At 38.8% G+C, this 22,830-nt stretch overlaps 1 protein-coding gene across 7 annotated transcripts in view; it reads left to right on the top strand.

Annotated features, from left to right (window-relative positions):
* GATAD2B (GATA zinc finger domain containing 2B) overlaps window positions 1-22,830 on the top strand; it is an 82,685-nt gene that overhangs the window by 20,626 nt on the left and 39,229 nt on the right. Inside the window, exon 2 of one of the 7 annotated variants that reach the window (XM_086392881.1) lies at window positions 8,656-8,697. The exons of the other annotated variants lie outside the window; for them this stretch is intronic. The gene's annotated coding sequence lies outside the window, so the exon portion shown is untranslated. The remainder of the gene's footprint in view (window positions 1-8,655; window positions 8,698-22,830) is intronic. 7 annotated transcript variants of the gene reach the window in all.

Here is a 22,830-nt window from a genome sequence, read left to right as displayed (position 1 = left end):
GAGTTGGTGATGGACAGGGAGGCCTGGCCTGCTGCGATTCATGGGGTCACAAAGAGTCGGACACGACTGAGCGACTGAACTGAACTGAATGACTTATTTGGGGTTTCCCCAGTGGCTCAATGGTAAAGAGTCTGCCTGCCAAGCAGGAGATGTGAGTTTGATCCCTGTGTCAGGAAGATCCCCTGGAGGAAGAAATGACAACCCACTCCCATTTTCTTGCCTGGGAAATCCCATGGACAGAGGAGCCTGGCGAGCTACAGTCCACAGGGTTGCAAAGAGTCAGAACACAACTGAGCAACTAAACCACCACCACAATCACTTACGTAGTTCACAGTATTTCCCTGGGAAACACTAATCTTTCCCTTGTACCCAATTGGATAGTCTGAGACATTTAGCACTGAAAATCAAGTAATCATATTTGAGGAAACTGTTTCATCGCATTCTCCTGGCATTATGTAGTACTATTCTGCTCTCATCGTATTAGAAGAAACAGAAAGGGCAAAATCAGATGATCTGAGTGCTCTTCATCTCTTCTTCCTTTTAAAAAGTGTTTTAAGCTATATATATTGTTTTAGTTTTCAAAGTCATAGCTACGGTATTTTTTAATTAACTGGAAATATTTGGTTAATGAATTTTTCTTTTCTAAGAAACCCTTCAAACAGGGATCTTAATACAGTTGTCTTGGATTATGAAAAGCAATGAAGCATTAAATATCTAGTCTGATGACATTTTTTTCTCAAATTTATGGATGTACAAATAGAATATAGAAAGATCTTTTAAACTGTAGTTAATATTTTAGTCAGTACTAGGAATTGCTTTCTTGATCTGAAAATTTTCTCATCCACTCTCAGGCTTAGAAGCTGTTTAGTTTTTATGATCCCACCTACTTTCCTTTTTGTTTCAGATTATCCCCTTTATTTGCCCTACTTGTTGGAGTAGAGAATCCAGTTCTTGTTTGAGTGGGGTTTTTGCTTGGGGATAGGCAATTGTCTTGCTATTAGGAGCCATTCTGTTTCATACCTAATCTCATGCAGATGTCTTTAGTGCTACGTAGAGATTTTTCTTGTTAGAGGAGTTTTTGAAGAGCCATTCTTAACTGCGTCAAAGGTATGAAAGTCTCAGTGAAAGATATATATGACCCTAATGCCAGATGTGATTATCAATCTTAGAAAGCTTTATAGGTTTAAAAAAAAAAAAAGAATGAGTAATTGGAGCTGTGTGGCCAAAGGAAGGATTTGAATACTGTGTTCTTGCCTGGAGAGTCCCAGGGACAGGGGAGCCTGGTGGGCTGCTGTCTTTGGGGTTGCACAGAGTTGGACACGACTGAAGTGACGCAGCAGCAGCAGCATGTATCTTAAAATCAAGAATAAATCATTACATCATCAAGTATTAGGGACTCCTTTCCCTGCACCTCAGATGTCTTGGTTCTATACCCTTTGTACTTGATTTCTAGTAGCATTGAAGCAAGGAAATGCTGTCACGCTTCTTGCCTATCAGTTTTATTTTGTCGTGTTTTTGGTAAACTTTGTTGTGTTTTTTGTTTGGTTGTTTTGTTTTTTAACCTGAGATACAGTATACATACAGAACATGTTTTATAAGGTAACCACCTAAATAAGAGATATAGAAGATTACCTCTACCCAGCAGCCTTTTTCATGCTTCCTCCTAGTTATCCTTCCCTTCTCCTAAAGGTATTTGATAGAATTCTTAACTTTTCTTATTTCCTTTGTCAGTATTTATGTTAAATTGCAAGGTTAAGATTGTTGGTAATAATAGCCACAGACCTCCTTGAGGGTAAAATCATATGGATGGCGTTCGCTCTAATGTAGTGGTTCTTAACTGGGAAGGATTTTGCCCTCTACAGGACATTTGGGCTCTGTATGGGAACATTTTTGGTTCTCAAAACCGGGGGTGTTGATGCTACTGGCATCTGCGATGTAGAGGCCAGAGTAAGCATCCTGCAGTGCACAGGACAGAGTCCTACAATGAAGAATTATCTGGCCCCAAGTGCCAGTAATACTGAGGTGGTTAATTTTAATGTTGAAAATACAGAGAACATATTTTGAAGATACTTAAAATTTAATAAAACAGACTTCTCTGAAGCTCAAATGGTAAAGAATCTGCCTGTGATACAGGAGACCAGAGTTCAATCCCTGGGTTGGGAAGTTCCTCTGGAGAAGGGAATGGCAATCCACTCCTGGATTCTTGCCTGGAGAATTGCATGGACAGAGAAGTCTGGCGGGCGACAGTCTGTGGGGTCACAAAGAGTCAGACACGACCGAGCAACTAACACACATAACACATATAACATAAAATTTAATAAAAGGAAAGTTTATTTTAAATTCGACAGTCACACATTTACCATTTACCACTTTTTTCTTTCAAGATCTTTCCTTTTATATTGGCTTCCATTTTTCTGGTTAGTGTAATACAAGATGGTTATCCTGAAATTGTAGTATCTTGGTGCCTCATAAGTGTACCAAGATTGTCACAGATTGAAGTGAATTCTGAACTCGCCCAACCAGGACAGTAGGCTAGATTCCAAAGTGATTTCTCCATCTCTGATAATTAAATGGATAGTTAGATCTAGTTTTCTAGTATAGTCTGTTGAGCATAGGAATTCAGTGTGGTAATTATTAAAGTGTAGGATAGATTTTGAAAGTTTATGGAAGTCATTGTGTAGCTACAATAATTTATTTTACTTAGATTGTTCCTGGTTGGAGACTCTTTAAAGTCAGAGATTGAGTAGAACATGAGCATGTAGAATGTAGCTTGGTGTGTGTGTTGTGTATATGTACATATACATATGTGAGTGAGTGAGTGAAAGTCACTCAGTGTGTCCGATTGTTTGTGACCCCATGGACTATACAGTCCATGGAATTCTCCAGGCCAGAATACTGGAGTGGATAGGGTAGCTCCTCCCTTCAGGGAATCTTCCCAACCCAGGGATCGAACCCAGGTCTCCCACATTGCAGGCCTGTCTGAGCCACCAGGGAAGCCCTACATACACATAATGGGCATTGTTTGTGACTTAGTGATAAAGTTAAGAGCAGTCTTTGCAACAGAAGTGGAATATGAGAAGCTTAATGTAGAGTAAAATATCTGAAACTCTAAGCAAAGGTGTTCATAGACTAGGAGCTTTACCCATTGAAAGCTAGAGACACTAGTGGATATCTAGTAACAGAAAAAAGCCAGATGAAAAAGAATCCAAGTGCTTAGAAAATCTATGACAAAATGTTGATTTGACTACTAAAAGGCGACTTTCCTCTCTTTCTGCAGCGACACTTAGCTGATGACAGGTGTTAGCACATTAGGATGTTTGGGTTGAATTTTGGTTTGTTTTTTATTTTGGCCATGCCACGCCACATGCTGAATCTTATTTCCCTGACCAGGGACCAAACCCATGCCCCCTGCAGTGGAATTTTAACCATTAGACTACCAGGGAAGTCCCTTGAGTTGAATTTTTATATGTATGAACATTAGTGATTTGTCTGAAAAGAACTTGGTGCCCCAACAAAGATACAGGGAAGGAACAAATAGGAGAGAATGAAAATAGCAGTCAAGTATTAAGAAATGAGATGTTCTTAGGCATGGTCACTAGGAATCACTAGCAAGCTGCTGATAGAAGGATTAGAATAAGTTAGGGATTCGAGACTGTAGTTACTTTGTGGATCCCTGCTTTGTCTTTTGCTTTGTCTTTTGAAAGAGAAGGTTCCAAAACATTCTTTTATAAGTATTAAATACTTAATGCTCTAGGTGATTTTCCTGTTTCTTTTTCCTCTGGATAGTGAAAGTCCCTAGTGTCCTTGGGAAGGTAAACCACACTCGTAGAAAAGACTGGCTTAGGAACATTTTATGTCTCATGAGAGGTAAAATGGTTGATATAATTTACTTCTTTTATATGGTGATTTTTAAAAGGGCTTCCCCAGTGGCTCAGTGGTAAAGAATTTGCCTGCATTGGAGATACCAGTTCGATTCCTGGGTTGGGAAGATCCCCTGAAGGAGGAAATGGCAACTCACTCCAGTATTCTTGCCTGAAAAATTCTATGGACAGAGGAGCCTGGTGGGCTACAGTCCATGGGGTCGTAAAAAGTCAGACACAACTGAGTGATAAGCATGCATATGGTGATTAAGTCATTGAGAGTAGGGTATAGCAGTAATTTAAAAATTATTTTTAATACTTGAACAATAGAAGGCTTTTGGCCGTTCTTCTTTAAAAAAAAGTCTCTCAAACTTTTTTTTTGGGCTGCACCATGGCTTGTGGGATCTTAGTTCCCTGACCAGGAATTAAATTCAGGCCCTGGCAGTCAAAGTGCCAAGGCCTAACCCACCAGGGAATTCCCTCTACAATAATTTTATTTCCTATAAGTCCAGGAGTGAACACATTAAGGAATATTACTTTGTGGGGGGCGGGGGGAGGCGGGGAGACAATACTCCTTAATTTAAATACTATCTCAGAACAGGAAGCCTTGTTCTTATTTCCTCTGTTCCTGTATCAGACCCAGTCCATATTCTACTTTATAAGGCAGTGTACTTAGTTTTTATTTGACTTTCACCCAGTTTTTAATAAATACATTCTCCCAATTAGTGGTAGATACTTCAGTATCAATCAGTCACTAATTTATAACTCTCAAATATTGAAGACTGATTTTTTCCCCCTGTTCAAATAGGCATTATTCTGTTTTACCTACTGAGCGCAAATCATCTGTTTTTAGAGACTCAATACATTATTTTGGAATTAATTCCCAATTTGTGCATCAAGCTTGGGATAGCAAAATCATTTTCTTTGCAGTACTGTTGATTGCATGCTGTATTATTTCTAAATATGTAGAGAACTCCCATCTCCTCAGAACTAACTTTTGATTAGTTGAACTTTTCTACACTTAATTTAAAAAATGGGAGCTTATTGATCATATGCATAGGGTTCTGCTGTTCTTTGATCTGTTTGTTGTTGTAATGGTGATTTTGAAATGTCATGAGCTGATTTTTCCAAATAGAATAGACTCACTGAAAATGGAACTATACAGAGTTTGCAGGAGAGGACTAACCGCTGGATACTTTAGCTTGGCTTTTTGTTTTTGATACCAATAAATAACTTGTGAATTTTATATAAAATAATCTTAGAATTAGGTTAAGATTTTTAAGTTTTTTAAATTTTATTTTTTAACTTTAGTAGTGGTTCCTACTTTAATGCACTTGTTCTCTGAGCTCAAAGACATATATTAAAAACTGGCACAAAAACTTTAGCAAACTACTTATAAAATTTGTGAAGTGCAAAGATGGGGTAACTGTGTGGTTTTTGTGAATTCGTTTCTGATATTGCTGCGAACCAATTCTGATATTGGTTCTATGAAGTTCATTTTTGTCTTTTAGGAGTACCTTCAAGAAGACTTTTAGTTATTATTTATTTGAATCCTGTTTCCTGAGTCCAGAAAGATAATCACCTCTTTCCTCATAATGATTACCCTTTATGATTTGACCCTCCCAGACATTTATCTATCAGATCTCTTTCACATATCTAGATTGTATATGCTTATTAGCCTTTCTCGAGAAGTCTTGCATGAAATCTTCTAGGAGTAGAAATTATAAGTGCTTGTAAAAGAGTTTGTATTTGTTACTTCAGTTGTATTTGATTGATACTTCCTTTAGTGCAGGGAATGGATGGCACAGCAAGCGCAGTGAACTGGGCTCTTGAGTTTTGGCCAAGAAATAGCCAAGTCATCATGCTGTAGTGGATCAAGTGTGGGCATTGGAGCCAGCATCTACTGAATGAGTTAGCTGGATGAGTGACTTCATTCAAATTTATTAATTTTACCAAATTAGTTTCCATATCTATAAAACGGGAAAAGGATCTCACTCTACTGGGTTATTGTGTGGATTATCTAAATATTCAGTGTATTAAATGCTCAGTGAATGTTAAATCTTTTCTTTTTTTTAAAGAATTTTATATTCTTCAGAGCATCACAACTTGAATAACATTTGCCAAGGAGTATTGCTAAGTTTACAATTTTCAGCTCATACAATGAAATACTTTTGGTTTTGGATGATGATGATTTAGTTGAAAAGAGCAGGGTCACTAGCTACCGTATAGTTTTTTTTGTTTGTTTGTTTTTAATTTGGGTACGTCCAGTTTTAAATCTTAGTTGTGGGATGCGGAGTCTTCAGTCTTCATTGCAGCATGAAGGATCTTTAGTTGTGGCATGCAAGCTTTTAATTGTGGCATGTGAGACCAAGTTCCCTGACCAGGGATCGAACTCGCACCACCCCCTCCACTCCCCCCCAACCCCCGCCTCCCCCCAACCCCAAATTGGGAACACAGAGTGTTAGCCTTTTCATACTGTTCATGGGGTTCATGGAGAAAGATTGAAGGCGGGAGGAGAAGGGGAAGACAGAGGATGAGATGGTTGGATGGCATCACCGACTTGATGGACATGAGTTTGAGTAAGCTCCAGGAGTTGGTGAAGAACAGGGAAGCCTGGCGTGCTGCAGTCCATGGGGTCACAAAGAGTCGGACATGACTGAGCGACTGAACTGAGTGTTAGCCACTGGACCACCAGGGAAGTTGCTACCATGTAGTTTTTTTGTTTTTTTTTTAACCATGTAATTCTTAACTTTTGAGGATCTTGAAGAAAAATACCTGTTGGTTTGAGCATCTCTGGTATCTCTGGACTACTAATCAGTTTAATATAAAGACAGGCATTGTAGTAAGCATAGTATACTGTCTTAGCCTGTATAATGTTGGAAAGTTAATTCTTTGCTAATGGAGTCACAAACAGCTAGCCAAACAGGACTCGACACAGCACAGCAGCAGTGGTAATCACTCCTGACAGCTTAACTGTATCGTAAGCCTTTTATATTATCTTAAAGACTGATAAAAATTGACCAGTGTTTAAATGCAATCAAATGTGTGGGCTTAAATGGGCACGCTTTCTGAGTGATTGTTAAAAGATAGACAGTCTTTCCTACCCTGATTAAACATGGAGCTAGTGAACTTCAGTTTGCAATTCATAGTTGGTCTCTGGTGGAAATGTGTTGAGTAAGAGGAAAATTGATTATATTCGTTGCCCTATTTATCACAGACATCATATTTTCCTTTATCTCCTAAAATGATAGTGTTCTAGACCTGGAGACCTCTGATGGACTCCTATTAAGTACAACTTACTGTGACTGAGATGGTACAGCGTCAGCCACTCGAAGCTTAGCTTGATTTAGATGTAGGGTTTTCCTTTATAGTTTGTGGATTATTGAATGCCTTATACCAGTGGTCAATATTACCTACTTCAGGTTTAGTTCAGTCAGTATTCCTTTTCTGAAAATTGAAGGTAATATTAGGTTGTTCAGGACTTTTATTTACAAATTAATATTTTTGGGTAGAGTGTTGATTATTTTTCTCTATATTCTCTAGACTCTAGAAGCTTTACTATTTGGACAAAGCAAAGGTTTTGTGAGAGATTTTGGTGGACTAACCACAGTTATGATTTGACTTTCAGAGACCCAAATGAGGCAGGTACTTGGGTGATAAATTGATATCAGTTGAAAAGTAAGAAAATCTCTCCCCTGCTCCCATTATTCGTTGTTAACTGTTTATAAAGAATTTATTTCCTGAAACAAAGATCTGAAAGTAAATGTCCTTCAGCCAATAGATCTCCAAAACAATTATCACTGCTTTAGCTCTTCCTTGGTTTGCTTGGGTTTCTTCCCTGCCACTTTCTGACCCCTAATCAGTACTTTTGGGAAATAAAAACTCCTTATAAAGTGATTGGGGAGATTTGTTCGAAAACAGGAAAAGAAATGTTCATTAGGAGAAACTGTTGTAAAATATACAATATAAGGACTTAGCCATTTTTTATAGAGTTTGTATATACTGTTATGACTCCTTCAGTGTGAAACCTTGCTATATGATTTTTGTTAAATGTGAATTCAACTGTTCTGAGTGGTGGTAGTTGATAGGGGTAAATACCTGTGAGACAACTTCAGGAAAAAAATCTTCAGTGAGTACATCTACAGTCTTATCAGTGTCTTTTTCCTAGCACTAGCAATAAGGGATAAAGAAAAGGAGCTTCATTGGCAATATTTCTTTGTTTTTGTAATTTGGAATATGTTTTGGTGTTGATGCTTTGATTTCCTGTCTTGGATGTTGGCTTTGGAAACTAAACAGTTAAAGCATCATGATTTGAGAGGAAACTAGCTCTCATGAATGAAGGCAGAGTTTGGCACTAGGCCAGAATAATGGGGGTGATAGTTAGGGTGGGGAGACTGACTGACTTTTGTACCACAAATGACTTTTAAAAATTAAGAGATAATCCATGTCCTGAGGTTACAAACCGGCTACAACTGGTTTTTCTCCCCCCCCCCCGCTCCTGCCCCCGCTAGGCATCATGGGTAAAAGTAAGCATCCCCCTGTTTCTTTTGTTTAATATAACAGTACGCCATGTGATTGGCAGGGCAGTGCCCGCTTGGAAACCGGGTTTGTGCAGGTCTCTCAAGGGGGCTGGCACGTATGGGGCCGCCCCTGTGCTATAGAAAGAGCTTCTCTTACGATAGAAGAGAGAAAGGGAACCTCTCCCCCCTCCCCCCAAAACAAAACAAAAACCTAAACCCATCTCTTATTCCTTTTTTCCCTCCTTTTTCTGTTTCCCCCCCTTTCTTGTCTCCAGCTTTCCTGGCAGCTAGAGGAGGGAGCAGAAAAATGTATACCTGTAAGTACATTTAACTGTCTTGCCCCAGCCCCCTTCTTTCTTTTTCTAAAAGCAGAAACTGAATTCTTCACAACCTTTTCCTCACTATATGTAGAAGGTTAGATATGCTGAGGTTTCTGATGGAATTGAAGTAATAAATACCATTGCTTTTAAAAAATTTGTTGCGGAATAATTGTTCTCATACAAAGCCCCTTTTGATTTGGATTCTCAACCCCTCTGCTTCATCTTTTTGCTTTTTGTAATGGTTTCTGGATTCTAGTTTTCTTTGAGCTGAAGCTGTGAGAGGAATGTTATGTTAAGGTCTTCTTTTTCTTTTTTAAAATTTCTTTTGTCTATAGCAGTGATGGTTCTAGCTCCCCCTTACCCTCACTACCCACCCCCCCCCCCTTCCATGTCAGCTCCAACCCTGCTCTGTGAATGGAGTCGACCAGCTGACTGAGTGCTGGCATCATGCCAGGGGCTGCGAAGCAATGAGAATGTGCGCGCGCTCGCGTGTGTAAGTGTATACAGAACACAAAGGGAAAGGCCTGCAGTCTAGGAAATCACGGACTATTATATAAGGAAGTCTGCGTCATCTCTGCTTATTTGGGCTAATGGACCAGGAAAAGGGGAAGGCTTAGAGCAAGAAAAATACCCTTTTGATATAAATACACACTTTTTTCCTAGCCATCCTTATTTTTTTAAAAAGATACTTTTGTTGTGGCACAATGAGAGCTTCTCTGTCCAGGTGGTAGTGACCATGTTCCTAGTGAGGTGTAGCTCTTGGGACTTGAAGCAGTTTGTTCTGACTCTTCTTCTTGTCCCAGTGCAGAGGTATGTGTGTGTGAGGAAGAGGGGTGACTGGAGGAGAAGTGCCTCCTGAATTAACAGCTGTAATTTGTTAGATACTTTTTTCGAAACTGTTTCAAATCATTCAGGATTGCCAAGAGTATGGGGTGGAGGGGAGGTGCTCTTAAGGAGAAGCAAAAGGCTGTGTCACAGAGCAAATTATATATTAGCTTTTCCTTTGAATCCCCCCCCATATTTTCTTTATTTCTTGTTGTTGTTTTATTTAGTACATTATAAAAATGCAGTAGTCTCCCCCTGCCATCTGCTGCAGTTAGGGTTGTTCAAAGAGAAGGTCAAATAGTTCTTGAAAGGGAGAAAAAAGGAAAGATCTAAGCTTCCAGATATTGCAAGTGTTACAGTTTTGGAATTCAGTTGGCATGATTGTATCTTTCATTGGTCATTAAGAGCTCATTTAGAAATTATATTTCAACTTACCACTGTTCCTTTTTTCTTAATTTCTCTTTATGTGCTTCTTAGATGTGTTACATATATATGAACAGCTCTTGTGTTAAATGGAAATGTGAAATAAAGTATATTAGTGAATAAAAGAATGTCATACTGGGACTTCCCTGGTGGTCCAGTGGCTAAGGCTTCACACTAGCAACGCAGGGGGCCTTGGTTCTGTCACTGGTCAGGGAACTAGATCCCGCATGCTGCAGTCAAGACCTGGTCCAGCCAGTCATTTTATGTAAGTTTATTTTTGCTCCTGCCTGACTATTTGGAATGATAGTGCTGATGTGCAGTAAGTAGATAAGGAGAGTTTGGAGTGAGAGAACTTTTGAACTAGTTTATCCTGTAATAGGGGCTCCTCAGGTGGGTCAGTGGATAAAGAATCCTCCTGCCATGCAGGAGATGTGGATTCAGTCCCTGAGTGGGGAAGGTCTTCTGAAGGAGGGCATGTCGACCCTCGTCCAGTATCCAGTATTCTTAGCTGGGGACTCCCATGCACAGATGAGCCTAGGGGGCTATAGTCCTTAGGGTCGCAAAGAGTTGGACACGACATCCTATAATAAGGTTTGTCTTGTTGCAGTCTAGAGGAAACTGCTTAATTCAGTCTTTTTGATTCTTTTTAAAATTTTATTTATTTTTGGCTGTGCTGCGTCATTGTTGCTGCGCATGGGCTTTCTCTAGTTGCAGCAAGCGGGGGCTGCTTTCTAGTTGCAGTTTGTGGGCTTCTCATCTCACTGACTTCTCTTCTGGAGCTCAGGCTCTAGAGTGTGCGGGCTTCAGTAGTCACAGCCTGCGGGTTTAGTTGCACTATGGCATGCGGAATCTTCCTGGACCAGGGAGCGAATCCATGTCCCCTGCTTTGGCAGGTGGATTCTTAACCTCTGACCACCAGACAGTTTGGAGTCTTTTGATTCTTTGTATTATAGCTCATGAATTTGTGTTCTTGCCAAGTTTTCACAAGCAACAATATTTTAGTATACTGTGTATATTTTTCTCTTTGATACGTAAGTTTTGGTGCAAGTGTTAGGAGGTGCATATGAATTTGTACTTTGAGGGTTGCTGGTTGGGACTTAGCAGAGTGGCTAGCCTGCTTATTCCCTAGTCTGCCCTCAGTTATTTCCCCACCACAAGTAGCTGAGGTCTACTCTTCCAAATGTCTCTTTTGAATTAAGAGAGATTCCCCCCCACCCCCACTGTTAGTTGAATACTAGAAGACAAAATAGCAACAGAGACCAGCCTAGCTCAAACATAGAGGCTTGAGAAAGATTCATTCAGAGTTGTGGGATTCCCTAGTTCTTAGAGGTAATAATTGCGTTTTTGAGTTAATATTATCCTCTTACACTATTACTTTGTAATCCCCTCCATGGGAACCAGCCATTTTACAGGTGTGTAAATATGATATTGTTTTAATTCTATGTGATGCTTGCTTATTAGACTGATAGGTTTCATAGAATATCTTTTTGCAGTCTTTAACTTGTAACTTTTCTCTTTTGTACTGGGAAGCAGATTAGTAGGGATAATGTTATGGTTAGATAGTTATATAATCAGTGTTCAGTTCAGTTGCTCAGTCGTGTCCGACTCTTTGTGACCCCATGAATCGCAGCAGGCCAGGCCTCCCTGTCCATCACCAACTCCCAGAGTTCGCCCAGACTCAAATCCATCGAGTCAGTGATGCCATCCAGCCATCTCATCCTCTGCCATCCCCTTCTCCTCCTGCCCCCAATCTCTCCCAGCATCAGAGTCTTTTCCAGTGAGTCAGCTCTTCGCATGAGGTGGCCAAAGTACTGGAGTTTCAGCTTTAGCAATCATTCTTCCAAAGAAATCCCAGGGTTGATCTCCTTCAGAATGGACTGGTTGGATCTCCTTGCAGTCCAAGGGACTCTCAAGAGTCTTCTCCAACACCACAGTTCAAAAGCATCAATTCTTCGGTGCTCAGCCTTCTTCACAGTCCAACTCTCACATCCATACATGACCACAGGAAAAACCATAGCCTTGACTAGACGGACCTTTGTTGGCAAAGTAATGTCTCTGCTTTTGAATATGCCGTCTAGGTTGGTCATAACTTTCCTTCCGAGGAGTAAGCGTCTTTTAATTTCATGGCTGCACTCACCATCTGCAGTGATTTTGGAGCCCAAAAAAATAAAGTCTGACACTGTTTCCCCATCTATTTCCCATGAAGTGATGGGACCAGATGCCATGATCTTCGTTTTCTGAATGTTGAGCTTTAAGCCAGCTTTTTCACTCTCCACTTTCACTTTCATCAAGAGGCTTTTGAGTTCCTCTTCACTCTCTGCCATAAGGGTGGTGTCATCTGCATATCTGAGGTTATTGATATTTCTCCCGGCAATCTTGATTCCAGCTTGTGCTTCTTTCAGTCCAGCATTTCTCATGATGTACTCTGCATAGAAGTTAAATAAACAGGGTGACAATATACAGCCTTGACATACTCCTATAATCAATGAGGCATAAGTTAACAGATTCTATTAAAGGAAAGATTTTTTTCTTAATTCCCAAAGGCTCTAGTTACTATTTAGGAGTGACTGAAGAGTAGTTTTGAAGAGTGTGTAAAATATGCCTTTTGACCACCTCTTGTCTCCTTCATTTTAACTTTTTTAATGTCTGTCAGCCTCTCTTTGGTATATATCAGAACTTTTAAACTGATTTACTATAATTCTTTATAATATATTTTTATAAAATATATTAGTATAAAATAATATATTTGGGCTGATTTATTATAAGATGACAGTGGGAGAGGGCTGCTTACCTCCTATTCATCAGTTTTGTTTTTAGGCAGGACATCGTAATCTGTCACATTCAAACGTAGGAGTCTTTATGGTCCTTGGTGTATATTGTTAGACCTAACAGTGTATCATCTAAGACTAGGTCATGTAGGCTCTTCATTCAAGGATGTGAGTCAAGGTTGTGTACTAAACTCAACAGGTAAACAATGACAGTGTGTCTGCTTTTATTTAGAATTACTGTCTTAACAGTTTGGAAAGATAGAATAGTTTGATGATTAGAAGCATGGGCTTGCAGTAAGAGAGACCTCAAACACAGGTCTTATATATTTACAGACTAAGGCTTAGCTATTTACAGACTAAGACCTTGAAAAGTTACTTAGCTGTCTTTGTTTTCTCTTGTGTAAAAGGAGAATTACTTAAATTATTAAAGCCCTCCTTTAAAGGATTTAAATGAGATAATGCATTGTAAAGCACTTAGCACTGGTGCTAAATCGCTTCAGTCGTGTCCGACTCTGTGCGACCCCATAGACAGCAGCCCGCCAGGCTCCCCCGTCCCTGGGATTCTCCAGGCAAGAACACTGGAGTGGGTTGCCATTTCCTTCTCCAGTGCATGAAAGTGAAAAGTGAAAGTGAAGTCGCTCAGTTGTGTAGCCTACCAGGCTCCTGCGTCCCTGGGATTCTCCATCAAGAACACTTGAGTGGGTTGCCATTTCCTTCTCCAGTGCATGAAAGTGCTTAGCAAATAATAAGAGCTCAGTGAATGTTAGCAGCTGTTACTAATATTCCTTTCTATTGGTTTTGGGTATACTGTTTTCAATGTTCCTATTAGTTTCTTTAGCCAGTCAGTAACTACCTCTTTTTAAACTTTTGGCATCTTTTGTGTTACACTGGGTTGATTAACCTATATGTTGGAAGAGCCTAGATCAGAAGTCAGTCAGAAACTACAGCTACTGCCTGTTTTTATAAATCAGGTTTTATTAGAACACAGTTACACACTTTTGCTTACAGCAGCAGAGTTGAGAAGTTAGCCCACAGAGTCTAAAATATTTATTATCTGGCCCTTTACAGAAAAAGTTTTCAGACTTCTAGATCAAGAGTCTGTTGTTTTTGTTTTTTCCTGGAAAAGTGAGCTAGAAAGCAAGTTCTGGAAATCAAAAGGGAAGTAATTAAAATAGGCTAGAAGAATTAATCATCTTAGGTTTTTAGGAATGAGATTTTGTAGTGTGAGGAATAGTGGGAAGAGGTCCATTGACGTAGCTGATATGAGTTAGGTGAAGGAAAGTACCATTTGGAGTTGGTTAAGCAATAACAGTACTTTCATGGTCTGTCAGGGCATTTCATAGTAGTGGGTAATAAGGGAAGTACAAAGAAAGAAGAGAGGTTTGCTGCCAAGGAGTTTGCATTAAACCTGAAAAATAGTATGAATTAATAGGTTACCTATTAAAGTAATGGGTTAGTTAGAGTAGGCCAAGAGTTTTCAAAGTGTGGTCTACAGACTCCTGGAGATCCCTGAGACCCTTACAGGGAGTCTCATGATGAAAACTGTTTCACAGTAATACAGAGGCATTATTTTGCCTTTTTCCCTTTGTTGACATTTGCACTGATGATCCAGAAGCAGTGGTGAGTGAAACTGCTGTGATGCCTTAGTATGATGAATCAACACAGTGGCACTAAACTGTACTCTAGTAGTCATTCTTCATTGCCATGCAGTTTAAATTTGCAGATTTTTTTTAAAAAATCTTGTTTCACTTAAGAATGTTCTTGATAGCAATGTTTTTGAAGCAATAAAAATAAATTTTATTTAATCATGACTTTTCAGAACATGGGTTTCAAATATTTTGTGTGATAAAGTGAGAAATCCTTATAAAGCACTTTTGCTACATATTGAGGTACAGTGGTTACCTCAAGGAATAGTGCAATCAGGTTGCAAGCTACCTAGCTGCTTTCTTCATAGAACATTGTTTTTACTTGTTAATTGATCCAGGACTTCCCTGGTAGTCCAGTGGTGAAAGCGTCTCCCAATTCAGGAGGCACGGGTTCAATCTCTGCTTGGGGAATTAAGATTCCCCATGCCACATGGCCTGGCCTAAAAAAGTTTTAAAAAAAGAAAAGAATAATCTGTGAACTATGCTCTTTAGATTTAGGTTTTTGGCAGACATATTCTTGAAATTTTTCAAGGAAAGCACCTAAATGTATTTGTGCCTCATGATAAAATTCAAGTAAAAATTAAACCATGAGTTTGACAGTGTCTAGGACTTAAATACTTTTCTGATGAGAGTGGTTGTGGTATGGACAAATGTGATTAAAAAAAAAAATATATATATATATATATAAAATAATGAACTGTATTGGCATTTGAAATTTACCTCTGCTGCTGCTGCTGCTAAGTCACTTCAGTTGTGTCTGACTCTGTGCGACCCCATAGACCTCTAGTGGATCAGAATTTTTCAGATGATCAATACATGATGTAAAAATACCCTGCTTGGGTAAAATCCACTGTCAGAGTATAAGACAGTGGATTTTAAAATAACAGTATGAAAAGTTTATTGATAAAATTTCAGATTTCACTTTGCAGCTAACCTTTAGAAACTGGTTGATTTTTTTTTTAATTGAAGTAAAATTCACTTAACTGAATTAACTATTTTAAATTGTATAATTTGGTGGTGTTTAGTGCATTCACAGTTTTGCAACCACTACCTAAGTCAAATTCCAGAACATTTTCATCATTCCAAAAGGAAACTTGTGCCCATTAAGCATTTGCTTCCCATTAGTATTAGTATAATGTTTTTGAGATTCATCCATGTTGTAGCATGTATCAGTACTTTATTCCTTTTAATGCCTGAATAATATCCACTGGAAATATACCACGTTTTGGTTATCCATTTGTCAGTTCACAATTGGGATTATTTGCACCTTTTTAGCTATTGTGAATAATGCTGTTGTGAACATTTTGTGCTAGTTTTTGTTTGAATACCTGTTTTCAGTTCTTTACCTATGAATGGAATTCCTGGGACAAATGTAATTCTGTTTTTGATAATCCTAACTTTCTGAGGAACTGCTAAACCATTTTCCAAAACAGATATCCCACTTTATATTCCTGCCAGCAGTATACTAGGATTACACTTTCTCCACATTCTCACTAACACTTACTTTCAACTTTCTGATTATAGTCATCCAAATGTAATGTAATGTTAGTTGCTCAGTAGTGTCCGACTCTTTGCAACCCCATGAACTGTAGCTGGCCAGGCTCCTCTGTCCATGGAATTCTCCAGGCAAGAATGCTGGAGTGGGTGGCCGTATCCTTCTCCAGTAGTCATTCTAGTAGGTATGAATTGGTATCTTACTGTGGTCTTGGTTTTCATTTCTCTAATGACTAATGATGTTGAGCATCTTTTCATGTACTTTTTGACCATTAGTGTATCTTTTAGATAAATTTCTATTCAAGTCCTTTAGCCATGTGTATTGAGCTTTGACTATATCAAAAATGAAGATATCCACAATTCTGACCAATTAAAAAAGAGTATTAGAGTACCACTCATCAATATGAGGCGGAAAAGGCGATGGCACCCCACTCCAGTACTCTTGCCTGGAAAATCCCATGGATGGAGGAGCCTGGTGGGCTGCATTCCATGGGGTCGCGAAGAGTCAGACACGACTCAGCGGACTTCACTTTCACTTTTCACTTTCATGCATTGGAGAAGGAAATGGCAAGCCACTCCAGTGTTCTTGCCTGGAGAATCCCAGGGACAGGGAAGCCTGGTGGGCTGCCGTCTATGGGGTCGCACAGAGTCGGACACAACTGAAGTGACTTAGCAGCAGTAGCAGCATCAATATGAGGTGGCTCAGACAGTAAAGAATCTGCCACACAGGAGACTTGGGTTCGAACCCTGGGTCAGGAAGATCCCCTGGAGAAGGGAATGGCAACCCACTCCAGTTTTCTTGCCTGGAGAATTCCCTGGACAGAGGAGCCTGGTTGGCTACAGTCCATGGGGTCCCAAAGAGTTGGACACAACTGAGTGACTAACACACACACATCAGTATGAACTCATATGAGTTTTAATCTGTATACATACATATGCACATATATACAGATAAATATAGAAAAAGATGCAGAGGTGTGTTTATGTGTGCGTGTGTCTATTTCCTTGTTCACCATAGCAGTGAGCACATTTGACATCAGTTCTTGGTTTCTAGATGCCCGTCTGAAATAAAAGGAACCAGAACTCCTTAGAGAAATGATTAAGGAAAAGAAAAAATTCACATGAGTCTGAAACAGCATGTGATACCAGAAAGTAATGAAATGCTTTAAAAAAAAAAAAAAAAAAACAACTGGGGAGCCAACATGAAGGAACTGCCAGTGACCAAATCTGGGGACAATTTGAAGAATAAAATAAATAAAGATAATAATGGATTATAAACCATGGAATAAGATAAATGTGCACAAGTCCATATTGTGGTAAATAAATATTTGAATAAATGGGGAAATGAGGACAGCTATTTATTACAGTAAAAATTCAGATTAACATATAAGTATTTTGGAAACATCTGGCAAGTACTACAGTAATAATTGTTGCAGGCAGGTATTATCTATAGATACTAAAATTAGTAGGTGGAAATTTGATGCAAAATGGAATTTAATGTAACCCCTGGTATCTCCCATAATAACTTTTCAGTGGAGAGGCCTGGCAGACACCTCAGTCAAGTGATTAAAGTTAACAACACCCATAGTTCAATATATCAACACCACATATTTCCTGATACACTGAAAAGGGCACACCATCACTTTTGTGACATTGCTAAAAATGCATAGTCTCAGTGTAATCATGTGAAAACATTACACAAATCCAAAGTGAAAAACATTTTACAAAAGAACTGGCTAGTACTCTTCAAAAATTTGAAAGTAAAGAAAGACTAATAAAGGATTTCCCTGGTCCAGTGGTTAAGATCCACCTTATAATGCAGGGGACGTGGGTTTGATCCCTGGCCAGGAAACTAAGATCCCACGTAGCTTGGAGCAACTAAGCCCTCATTCCTCAGCTAGAGAGCCTGTGTGCCACAATAGAGAATCCATAGACCACAGTGAAAGATCCCACATGATGCAACAAAGATCCCATGTGCTGCAACTAAGACACTGATGGAGACAAATAAACATTATTTAAGAAAAAAGTACTAGTGAACTGTCACAGGTTGGAGGAGACCAAAGAGAGATGACAACTAAATACTGTGTGGGATTGTGGATTGTATCTTGGATCTGAAAAGGCTATGAGTAGGAAAACTGATGAAATTTGCATAAGGCCTGTAGAGTAGTTAATAGTATTGTATCAACACTGTTCATTTCCTGGTTTCAGAATGTTATACTATGGTTATAAAAGATGTTGGCACTGCAGTTATACTTTAATTAAAATTTAACTAATTTAAAAATATTTCAATTTTAATAATTTTTTTAAAGATATGAACATTAGGGAGAACAGAATGAAGAGTGTATCAGATCAGATCAGATCAATCGCTCAGTCGTGTCTGACTCTTTGTGACCCCATGAATTGCAGCACGCCAGAGTTGACTCATTGGAAGAGTGTATAGGACTTCTCAAAACTATTGTTGCAACTTTTCTCTAAGTTTAAAATCATTTCAGAGCTAAAAAAGTTTTTTAAATAATGAATTCATTAAAGGCTTTAAAAAAAAATACCCTTCTTTTTCTAACTATGTATCTAAGACCAGATTTTTTTCTCCGTATACTTCAGGTAAAACAACATATCACAGCAGATTGAATGCAACAACAGCTATGGGAATCCAGCTGTCTTTTAAGCCAGACATTAACAAGATTTGCAAAATTGTAAAATAATGCCACTGATGCTGCTGCTGCTGCTAAGTCGCTTCAGTCGTGTCCGACTCTGTGCGACCCCATAGACGACAGCCCACCAGGCTCCCCCGTCCCTGGGATTCTCCAGGCAAGAACACTGGAGTGGGTTGCCAATGCCACTAGTATCACTAAATTGTTCTTTTTTGGGAGAAATAGTTATTTTGTAATAAAGGATATATTATTTATATTAATGTGGCATGTGGGCTTATTTTTTAATGAATTGATACTGTAAAAATTGTTTCAATTTCTAATATGGTAACTATTGATATTATAGCCTACAAGCAAACTCTCTTTGGAGTTTTAATTTTTACGAGTGTCCTCTTTCATATGTATATATATTAATTTATTTGGCTGCACCAGGCCTTAGTTGCCGCATGCAGGATCTTGGATCTTCATTGTGACATATGGGACCTCTAGTTGCAACATGAAGACTCTTTTAGTTATGGCATGTAGGATCTAGTTCCTGACCAGGGATCAAACACAGGCATTGGGAGCATGAAGTCATAGCCACTGGACTACTGGGGAAGTCCCTAGGAGTGTCCTCTTAAAGGGATCCTGAGACCAAAAAGTTTTAAAAACTGGGAGAATATGGCTAACAGTTGCAACAAAGATAAAAATGCAGGAGCTCAAAGAAAATAGAAAGTATTTTTTACAATTTGAAACAAATTGTAATTTTGTAATTACACTTTGTAAAACACTTTGTAATTGCCCAAAGTGATTGCCTCCTGATACTCTGTTATTTCATGTGGTAATTCAGGAACTCAGGTTCTTTTATACTGATTTACCTGCTGATCTCTAGAACAATGATTCTCATACTGTAGTGTGCATCAGAGTTACCTGGAAGACTTGTTAAAGCATAAAAGAAAGTTCCTAGTCCCTATCATCAGAATTTCTGATTCATGGATATGGAATGGGGCTCGAGAGTTTGTATATCCAACAAATTCCCAAGAAATGTTCATACCACTAGCAGGAGGATCAATTTCTAGGGTATTGTCCTTGTCTGCAGGCTTGAAACTGTGTGGCAGCCAATAGGAATGGGAAAAAGCATGAAAGAGTTTGCCTACTTTTTATAGTTATTAGGCTGAAAGTAGCACATATCACTTTCTCTGTATTGCATTGGCAAGAATGTAGCCTAACAATCACCAAGGGAACCTAGGAAATATAGTGAGCCGAACATCTAGGGTAGCCAGTATTTCCATTACTGTGGAAGGAGGAGGGGGAATCAATTTTGATGGGCAGTGAGCCACAGTATCAGGACATTGGAAGAATAAGTACTTGGATAGGATTAATTAACTCAGGAATATGTTTTATCAGATAAAGAACAGGAATTTATACTTAGAAGTGTGTCAGGGGAAGGACTAGGAGAGTAGTATATGCATATGTAAAAGTGAGGCTGTCTTTTGGAAGATTGGGGCAGAGTAACTTGGTTAGGTGGGCAGAGTAGAGGGGGCCAGGTAGTAAGTAATAGTGGAAAGTATTATATTCAAGAAGGCTTATCAGATTTAATAGAAAATAAATTGAAACAGCAGGAAGCCAGCTGAGAAACTGTTCTTTCCTGCTGTAAGGGTCATAAAGCGAAAGTGGAAGTCGCTCAGTCGTGTCTGACTCTTTGTGACCCTATGGACTATACAGTCTATGGAATTCTCCAGGTCAGAGAACTGGAGTGGGTAGCCTTTCCCTTCTCCAGAAGATCTTCCCAACCCAGGGATCGAACCCAGGTCTCCCGCATAGCAGGCGGATTCTTTACCAGCTGAACCATAAGGGAAGCCCTTAAGGGTCTTAAGGGTCTTCTTTATTGAAGATGCCCTGTGTTGATATTTTCCCATTCTAAAATCATAGTCACAAAAATCATTTTAGGAGCTCTTGGTGCCCTGGTGTTGATTACCCATGTATGTGTATCTGATCCATAACCTTCTCTAATGTGACCCAAGGAGGTGAATGAAAATGAAAAATGCAAAGCAAAAACTGCACTGACTACCTAGAATGAGGGTGGGTGGGATATTGTACAGGGGTTGAGGCTTCTTGCTCTAGAAATGGGAAGATGTTTACACAGAGAATAATCATCATAAGTCTTCCAACTAGTAAGAAGGCTGAATAATCCTGAAATAGTAGAAATGAATCAGTTCTGCTTAAGTTAGAACTGTATAGTTTGCTCAGTCTCATCTGCTCCCTCTTCCCCTACCAAAACATCATGTAAATGAAGGGTCCAGTTATTCATTTAACAGATAATCATTGAGTGGTTTTGTTTAGTGTTGTCTTTTACATTCCAAGAAGTTATCTCAAAAATGAGGATAATAGCAGTGAACAAAGTAGACAGATCCCTCATTCCATGGTGTTTATAATTTAATGGAGGAAGGAGAAAAGCAAAAATAAGCAAATGCATGCTGTATCAGAAAAATAAATCAAGATTTAGGTGAAAGGGTTAATGTGCCTTGGTTTCAGTGTAGATCAATTTAAGTACGACCCAGTGAGTACAGGTTTCTCATTGCAATGGCTTTCCTTGTTGCGAGGCACAGGCTCAAGGACACATGAGTTTAAGTAGTTGCATCTCACAGGTTCAGTAGTTGCGGTTCCCATGCTCTAGAGCACAGGCTTAATAATAGTTGCGGCACCTGGCTTATGCATGTGGATCTTCCTGAACCGGGAATCAAATCTGTGTCTCCTGTATTGGCAGGTGGATTCTTTACCACTGAGCCACCAGGGAAACCCAAGACAGATTCTGATTGTGTCATATATGTAATTTTTGCATCTTTCATTTGGAGAGTAAGTCTTGACTCAGCAGAAAGTTGATAAAAGTGAATTATGGTTTCTTTGGATCTCAGCTTCTTTCTTTGCAGGCTTGGGGCTTTGTAATAGCTTTAATGATATTTGTGACAGTCCCTGGAAAAACCCAAATGAACATTTTGGTCAACACACTAGTAATCTGGCAGTGTCTTCTATAGTTGGGTCATGTTAATTTCTAACCTATGACTGATAATATTGCTAGATATATCGTAGTATATATAGCTAGATATATATATCTAGCTAGTATATATAGATATATATATAGTATATATATATATATATATATACTATATATATATATATAGTATATATATATATACTATATATATATGCTAGTATATATAGATATATATATATAGTATATATATATATAGTATATATAGATATATATATCTAGCTAGTATATATAGCTAGATATATTGTAGTATAAGCTATGCTGTGCTCTGTGTCCTATGCAGAGATCAGGTGGTCTCTCTTGGTTCCCTGTTTTCTAAACCTCCTTTTAATGAGAAATAGTTAATAGAGGGGACTACCCTAGTGGTCCAGTGGCTTAGAATCTGCACTCTCAATGCAGGGGGCCTGGGTTAATCTCTAGTCAGGTAACTAGATCCCATATGCTACAACTAAGACCCGCTGCAGACAAATGAATAAAAATAAATATTTAAAAAAAAAAAGAAGAAATAGTTAATAGGACTTAGATATTCACATTGATGCCTACTCTTCTTAAGCCCTTGTCCACAACCTTTTCTGTTCCATCAAGTGATGAATACCAGAGATTGTTATCTCCAGGATTATGTGGAAGTGTCTAAGATGATCCAGTAAAATGGTACATTAGAAGATAGCTTCACTCTTTGTCGCATCTAACATACACTATAGCCATTTTGTCTTTCCTTAGGGGTTTTACCCCCATTTGAGGAATTTGTTTTGCAGTTTGGTTTGTATATGTTTAAGTTCCTTTAGGAAACTGAGGTAGAGAGCTTCCATCCTAGGAAAGTGTCGAGTTAGTTGCTGGAAATGATTGGCTGTAGGAAGCATTAGATAGTTTGGAAGGAGCTTGGCTATCTGGTGTGCATCAGGGTAGTTTGGAGATGTGCAGTACAGAACCATTGCTCTGTGATCTTTGGCAGGACCTAGAAATACAATTTCTGGTTTGGTGGAAGTCAAATTGCAGTTCATTCAGCTCACATTTGCAAGTAGTAGGCATGAGCCTATTAATCTCTGAAGCCCCATTGAGGTAGAATTAATTGTATGGTTATGTTTGCCCCTTTTAAAGTACAAGAATTTTCATTAAGAGAAACTTGTTAAACTTACTCTTTGTGGAATAAATATCTGGCTAGGTTACTACTTATAACATTCTCCCTTCTCTGTTATGACTAATTTAGTATACAGAGCTGTGAATATCCTTGAGGGATATTCTGGAGAAATTTTTGTGAAGCCAAAAACATTTGTGAGTCTCTCCTAGGGCTTACA

Source organism: Bos grunniens, chromosome 3 (assembly GCF_055505025.1).
Source record: "Bos grunniens cultivar Pamir isolate PY7600 chromosome 3, Bosgru_T2T1.0, whole genome shotgun sequence".
Lineage (NCBI taxonomy): Eukaryota > Metazoa > Chordata > Mammalia > Artiodactyla > Bovidae > Bos > Bos grunniens.
Note: the sequence above shows the minus strand (reverse complement) of the source record. Positions and strands in the feature narration are given on the sequence as shown.